The sequence below is a fragment of the Octodon degus genome, unplaced genomic scaffold (genome assembly GCF_000260255.1).
Source record: "Octodon degus isolate 3935 unplaced genomic scaffold, OctDeg1.0 scaffold00063, whole genome shotgun sequence".
Taxonomy (NCBI): Eukaryota; Metazoa; Chordata; class Mammalia; order Rodentia; family Octodontidae; genus Octodon; species Octodon degus.
Genome location: NW_004524639.1, coordinates 10,291,135 through 10,299,880, shown reverse-complemented (window position 1 = coordinate 10,299,880; position 8,746 = coordinate 10,291,135).

The following is an 8,746-nucleotide window of genomic DNA, read 5'->3' as shown; positions in this document are numbered from 1 at the left end:
ACTACACTCATATTTGTCCCCACGCACTAACTTAAAATCAAAAGGAATGAAATATTTAAATATTAAAACAGAAACAGTATAGGGAAAGAGAAAGGTAGAAATTTTGAAAACATAGGTGCAGACAGAGTTCATGAACAAAACCCAAATTTCACAGGATGTACTTCAAATAACAACTAGGATCTCATCTTATTAAAAGGTTTTTCATAGCAAATCAACAGCATATTGAAAAGACAACCCACAGAGTGGGAAAAATTTTTAGTCAACTATCTCTCAGACTATTGAATTCTCTCTAGAACATATAAAGAATTTAAAAAATAATTCCGGCCCCTGAAATTTAAAGACACAGTTCAAAAATGGGCATCTGAGATGTGTACACACTTCTTGTATGAAGAAATAAAAATGTCAAATAAATATATGAAAAATTGCTCAATATCATTGTTCATTCAAGAAATGCAAATCAAAACACTGAGATTCCATTGCACTTCAGAAAAAAAAAATGGCTACAATCAAGAAGTTAGCCAATACAAATACCTGGGGTGCTGCCAGGGAAAAAGACCCTTTCTTCACAGTTGGTGGGAGTGCAGACTTGTACAACCACTGTGGAAATTAGTCTGAGGATTCCTAAAAAATCTAGCTTTGGGAGTTGGGTAGATGGCTCAGTAGAATAAGTGTTTACCTCATAAACACAAGGGCCTTAGTTCAATCCCTCGTTCCACCAAAAAAAAAAAAATCTAGTTTTGGAAGTCACATTCAATCCAGTTATCCTCCTTCTGGGTATTTTTCCAGATGAATTAAAAGCATCGGGCCAACAGATAGCTCAGCAGATGAAAGTGTCTGCTTAAGGCAAAGCACAGTGGCCGGGGATGGATCCATGGCATGCAATGCTGGCTCTACCCCCAGGGCACACTGATATGGTGAGACTGAACATGGTGACATGCTCCTGTAATACTAGTATTTGGAAGGATGAAAACGGGACAATTACTATGAGTCCAATCTACACAATGAGACCTTGTGGAGCCTGTAGACCTTGTACTAATTACATAAAAAAGCATCATACTACAAAATGCATATACACCCATGCTTATAGAAGCACAATTTGTAATAGCTAAATGTTGAAAACAACCCAAGTGCTCATCAAACAAAGAATGGATAAAAAAGATGTAATATTTCTATATGATAGAGTACTACTCAGCTACAAAGAAGGATGATCTCAAGACTTTTTAGGTAAATGGATGCAACTGGAGACCATATTCATAAGTCAAACAAATAAGAGTCACATGTGTAAACATCTTGTTGTCTCTGTCCTGTGAGAAACTGAAACAGTAAATAAGATCTAAGATGTACAATAGATATAGTGAAATAGGAAGAAACTGTTCAAAGGGAAAGGAAATAGGTTGGGTGAAAAGGGAAAACACAGTAATGAAAAGGGAACAAATTCAAGTCAGTTATACTATGAGTGTCTCTTGGTTCATTGAGAAGGAAAGTTTGTGCTAATATCGATTGGAGAAATTTTTATGCTTATCTTTTACCCTGAGTAACTACTTTAAAGATAACAACTTGTAATTTATTAACTATTGCTATTATCCTATTATTTTGTTACAAAATTTTGTTTTTACCTTTTCTATTAAAAAAAATTCAGTGTAGTCCGAAACAAGTTGGAGGAGCCACAAACATGAAATGTCTGCAAAAATCATGAAGCAGTGAGAAGAGCCAATCCAAGAAAGAAGATATGAGATTTGCAACCAAGGATCAGATTGGGGCAGAATCATCTGAGAAATTTGGAGCTCATATTTCACAACTTTTCATGGGTAGTGAATAAAATGCTAGAGGATTTAGTGTTTACCCTGCTGGGGTTTTGATATATATATTTGGTATACCAAACTTTTCTATCACTCATTCCTTCCTTTTGGAATGGAAATGCATATTTTGTGATGATATTGTATGTTGTAAAGATTAAAATGAGAGAATTAAAAGGCCTAAATAAATTGGGCAATATGCTGATATCATCGATCAACAGGATTAAGATTGTTAATAACAGTCCTCAGGCCGGTTTGATAGCTTGGTGGTCTCAGCACCTGTCTGGCAAGCACAAGAATTCAGGTTTGATCCCCCATACCACATGCCATGCAGGGCCATGTAGATCAGTGCACTGAGACAGGGTTTGGCGTTGTACAACTGTAATCCTAGTGCTGGGGAAACTTGAGGCCAGAGGACTTCAAGTCTGAGCTGTGTAGCAAGACCCTGTACCAAATACATAAATAAATAAACATTGAAAAAAAATCCTGCCTAACTGAAGTATTGAGTATCCTGTAAACTGAAACCTAAAAGTTTTCCCTATGCTTTAGAGTAAACTTTGGAATTGGACTTCTCAGCACTACTGGAACTGTTAAGACTTTGACAACTCTTAGAGACAGACTACATGCATTTTCAAAATGAGATAAGCATTGGTATTTTTGGGATTTGTCATGAAATATTATTTTATGAATCAGTAATACTGCATTCAGAAGTGAGATTTTTGTGAGATGATTGGAGCATTGGTTTCTAATTGACTTGTTTGGAGATAGAATCTACTTAGGGGCAAATTACTGGGTGATAGATATGGACAGTTCTATATCTTATGCTGTCTCTTCACTTCACTCTGTCTCCTGGCAACCATAATGTAAAATGCATAAGTCATCCTTTGCCAGATTCTTCCATCATACCATTTCTGTCTTGTAACCAGCTCCCTATGGCTTCAATTCTATAAAAATTATGAAGCCAAATAAACTTCTCCTCCCATAAATTTTGGGGTCCAGTATCTTGACCCAGCAATAGCAAAATAAAATTCACTGTCTTCCAAATCCTTTTTATATTTTGTTGTTCTACTGAAATTTTATAATTGTCTTAAAGGCTTTGTTTATATTACAAAACAGAATTGGAGAGAATTGATACTCATTGTATTAAGTCTGCTGGTCACTGAGGACTTTTAAATTGCAATTAGGTTTGTCTTTTTCTCTCCCATAATTTTATTGAGAAACAAATAGCAATGACACATTATCAAATCAAATTGGTAGGACAGTTTCAGTAATTAACACATTGCATGCATTCTTCCTAGTGGTTAATTGCTGTACAAGATGCAGACATGATATTCTATTTAAAAACACTATTAGAACAAATCCCTCTATTCATTAAGAGAATGTAGCTATATATCTAAGGCTTCTCTCTTTTTTTTTTTTTTTTTTTTTTGGGGGGGGAAGATATTCAGGGTCTCACTACTAGATTGGATACATAGTGATCTGCCAGTTTACAGCCTGCCAACAGCTGGGATTAGAGGCACGTGCCACTACACCCAGTCTCAATTGCCATCTCAGCATGCCTCTGAGGTGAGGCCAGCACGGCAGACCTAGGGTTCGAACCCTGGCCCCTGCAACTGCTTGCAGGCACTTTAATCTGCTGAGCTATTTGGCTGGCCCTTGCACTTAGGCTTTTCAATTGTTTCTGAAGTGATGCATGGATTTTCTCTCTTGTATATATCTTGTGCAATTCATTTTACAGTATTTTACATTGTTTTATGATTCTGAAATGTTATTTTTATCAGATTTGTTGAATATTAATTTCCATACACTGATGTTTATTCACTTTTACAATATATTTCAAATATCTAACTAAATTTATAATTATGTGCAGCTATTATTAATATTTAATCATACAATACTTTACCATAAAGGGAAACCACATGCAGCTTTGTAGATGTAACTCTTTCCATTTAATTTTTACACAGGTAGCAAACACACCTGTTTTCATTTTGCATTTTGTACAAGTAATATGTGCATTAGATTTCTTTCACTGAGCACAGTGCTTCTGCAGTTCTTTCACGTTTATACCAAGAACAAAATTTTGTCCATTTATATTTTTATACGTTAAGATATTAAGTAAATATATTTCATATTTCCATTAAACATTTTATGTATATCACATTGCTTACAACTTTGTGTCATAGGAATTGTTATAATAATTCATTATACTTTAATAATGAATAATAACATGAATGTACAGATATTTTTATGAAAATACTGTGTGGTTCCTTTGGGCAGAATTTTAGGAGAAGAACTGTTGACAACTATAGTAATTTGATTTTTGAAATTTTACAATATTGTCCAACTTTCTGAAAGTGGCTAAATGGTATTAACTTATCACCAGGCACATATGAGTGTTGAAAAATTTTCATATCCTTAATCTTTGTTCCCAGGTTTTTCTGACTTGAAAAATATGTATACCTTTGGAATAGGAGTGAAATATTATTGCATTATGCATATAACATATAATTTACCTCTTTCTACTGGATAATGATGTTCAATTTCTCCTTTTTACATTTTTAAATTAATATATGTTCTTTGATCTATTCATAATTTACCCAAGTTTAATTGAATTTCAAATTTACTACTTTGAGTTCAATAAAATTGTCATAAATGCTGTACAAATTCTCTGGTTTTTGTTTCACATGTAATATTTAACCACCTTAATTTTCTATCTTTTATTTGTTAATAGTATCTATAAAATAAAAATGTTCCAGTTTTGATTAAGTCTAATGCACCAGCCTTATACTGCTTTCTTTATTATGATTATGGTATTTTTAAAAATGTCATTTTTTAATGAAAATCATAAATATTTTGCATACCTTTTATTAAAAATTATAATTTGCCTTATATTTTTATCTTATTTATTTTGTATTAATTTTATGCATGACAAGAAGCTCATTTTAAAACTTTGTTTTATAAAACTGTTCATATTCAATTTTCAGCCACTTGTTGAAAGACCACATTCTCCTCTCGTAACTGCCTTACTAACTTTCTGAAATACCAAATGACCATGAATACTAAGGTCTACCTGTATACACTCATGTTTATTCACCTGCATAAACGTACATTCTTGTACATATACTACAATACTGAAGACTTTAGTTATACTTGAAGTTGGATAGGGAAAACATTCCAAAATTAACTTTCCAAGTTATTATAGCTAATCTAGGTCTTCCTTTTCAAAAATTTTAGATATATCTGGTAATTTCTGGCTATATAAGTAATAGGTATAGCCAGGCATAGCTGCACACACCTGAGCCAAGAGGGTCTTCCCATGTTCAAGCCCAGTCTGCGCTACACAGTACATTTAAGGCCAGCCTGAACTACATGGAGACCCTGCCCCAAAATGTATATATCTGATAAGGAGTTAGCATCCCAATGGGAAAACACACAACTGAATATAAAAAAAAATCTGTTAACCATAAGGGGCAAATGATCTGAGTAGACAGTTTTTTCAACAGAAGACACACAAGTATCCAAGAGATGATTTATGAAAAGCTGCTGAACATCACTGATCAATAGGGAATTGACAATCTAAAAACTAAAATAATGGTATCATTTTACTCCAGATAGAATGCAAACTAGGCAAAAGACTGGGACCTCAAATGCTACTACTACTAATATTATACAGTGGGGAAAATTCTATTACTGTTGATAGGAAAGTAAATTAATATGATAGAGCCATTATACAATTTAGTATGGAAATTATTTTAAAAATTAAAAATAAGAGCCAGCCAAATAGCTTAGTGGATTAAAGTGCCTGAAAGCAGGTGCAGGGATTGGGGCTTTGATCCCCAGGCCTGCCATGCGGACCCTGCCTCCAGGGTGCACTGAGATACAATTGAGACTGAGCATGGTGGCGCATGCCTGTAATCCCAGCTTTTGGGGAGGCTATAAACAGGCATAACTCTACAAGTCTGATCTAGTAGTGAGACACTGAACACCCTGTAGACCCCTCCCTAAAATACACACAAATAAATAAACAAATTTAAAATAGAAGGGCCAGCCAAATAGCTCAGCAGACTAAAGCTCCTGCTTAGGCAGAGTGCATGGGCTGGGGTTCGATCCCCAGCATGACATACTTGCTCTACTCCACGGGCACCCTGAGCTGGTGATGGAGACTGAGCATGGTCGTGCGTATACTCCCAGCACTAGGGAGGCTGAAAACAGGAGGGCTACTAAGAGTCTGATCTGTGCTGTGAGACCTTGTTGACCCTGTATTAATATATTTTAAAAAGTTAAAAATTGAACTACCATGTGATTCAGGATACTTACTCTTGGGCATGTTTTTGAATAGTGAAAATTACTCTGAAGATACATCTATATTCTCATGATAGTGACAGCACTATTCACAGTAGTCAAGAAATAGAAACAGCTTGAGTGTCTATAAACCAATAAATGAATAAAGTATTGTAAATATATGCTATGTTATACTATTTAGCCATAAGCAATATAAGTTCTTGAAGATTTTTTTTGTGAAAACATGGTTGCATCTGAAAGAAAACATGCTAGGTGAAATAAGCTTGACATATGAAAAAAAAATAGTTTCTTCATCATCTTACTCATACATAGAATTTAGAAAAAATATTTCACAGAAGCTAAAAGGAGAAGACTGGGTACATGAAGTTGAAGAATGGACAGAAAGAAGTTGCTCAATGGGTAAAATTTACATTTAGTTATATGGCTTGGGCACGCACTACTCCCCACAAGTCTGTGATAAATGTATTCCCCAGGTTGTTTCTCCTTTGAACTTACATAAACAGGAAGAGGTAGGTGTGAGGAGTTAAGGTTATTGAAACCCTGGTCCACTTCTGGATTTGAAATATGCAGTTTGTTCCACTGCAAGTATCCAACATGCCAAGCTTGCTCAATACAGACACAAAAGCATTGCAGCTAATGGACTGTAGACTGAAACCTCCAAAACTAATACAAAATAAATCCTTTCAAAAACCTTTTGATTATCACAACTACTGTTAAAGAAATGGAAAGCTGAGAAACACAGTTAAATAGGCTAATTAAGATCGAGTGCTGAATTTCAGATTAGGGTGATAATACTTAAAATAATATACATATATTTCAAAATTTTTGAGGTTGTGGATATGCTGATTACTCTGAATTGATCATTATACAATGTATTGAAATATCAGAGTAAAACTTACGTTTTATAATTAACCAACTGCTAGTTAAATGTTACTAATTGTTATGTAATTGTTAATTATTAACTAAATAACAAAATAATTCAGCAATTTATTTATTTATTTGTTTGATTTTGGTGCAGAGGATTGAAATTGGGACCTTGTGCTTTCCAGGTAAGCACTTCTTCCACTAAGCTAAAAATATAAAATATATCAATTTAAAAAGTGAGAGTTGGGCTGGAGAGATAAGCTCAGTCATCCAAGCACCTACTTGGCAAATGCAAGGATGATCCAGGGTTTGATCCGTGGTACTGCATGCCATGCAGGGCCTGCGCTGAGCTGACCACTAATACCAGGTTTGGTGGTGCATACCTGTAATCCCAGTGCTGGGGAGACTGAGACAGGAAGATCACTACAAGTCCAAGCTTATGAAACCCTGTGACAAATAATAAATAAATAAATAAATACATAAATACATAAATGCTATGTTTCAACAGATATTGAAGATTAATTTGGGAATTATTGACATGTTAATAATGCATATTTCAATTGATGAACAGGAGATTTCTATTACTTTATACTTTCAATATTGCTGTAAGTTTTACTAGACACCACTTGAAATTATTTTGTTGTATTATTGCCCTGCTTTTTATACTATAGTATTTGCTGTGCATAGAAATCTGTTACTAAATTCATTTTGAATTGTTTATTTCAGTCTTGTAGAAATATATTTCATTATTGATATATTAATGCTACTTTTGTATATGATAAAATCATTTTAGATCTAAATTTTTATATTTTAGGAATTTTTTCATAAAGATTGCTGCTGTCCAGAAATTAACAATTTCTTTCAAATGTGGATTCTTTTTACAGTTTGTGGGCTTGATTTTTTTTTGAGAGGAAATTTCATTTATTTGAAGGAATATAGAAGAGAGTTTGAGTTTTATAGTAGTGTATTACTTTGCATTAGGCTTATTTTTTTCTTTTGTTTTTTAAATAATTTTATTGAGAAACAAATGGCAATGAGAGTTTCAAAACAGATTAGTAGGACAGTTTAAATAATTAATACATTGTATATTGGTGTCTTCACAGTGGTTCTTCATAGTGCAAGAGGCAGACATGATATCCTGTCCACAAACATTATTAGTACAAATCTTTCTTTTCATGGAATTAAGAGAAAGTAGCTGTATATCTATCCTATTTTGAATATACAGGTACAAAATGGTCCTTCATTTGTTTTCGCTTTTTTGTTTAGTTTTGTCAGAGATGGGTATTCCATTGTCATTTAAATATTGTAGGTGCATTAATTCAGCAAATAATTGTGATATTAAGAATTGAATTTGCAAGTATTTACCCTTTCTTTGTGTCACTTTTTATTTCTGCCTAGTAATCTTTGAAGTATAAATCTATCTTGAATTATATTTTATTTTTTCAGCTTTATAATGTGCTTTTTGTTTCATTTTCAATGAAGTTTTGTCTATTCAAAGATATTGAAATTCTATCCTTTGATTTCGTCTAGAATTTTTACAATTTTAACTCTTACAATTGGATCATACATCTGTTTTGAGTTTGCTTTTTGTACTATAAGAGGAAGGGATCCAAATTAACTGCTTCAGATATGGTTATAGAATATAGCATTTGTAATTATGAACCATTACCTTTCACCTTGAAGTTTTTCACAAATATAAAATGAAAATTATAAAATTTGAATTTGGCATTTAATTTTCCTTCATGTTAATGACCATTTGTAAACTATTACCTTTTACTGTAAAC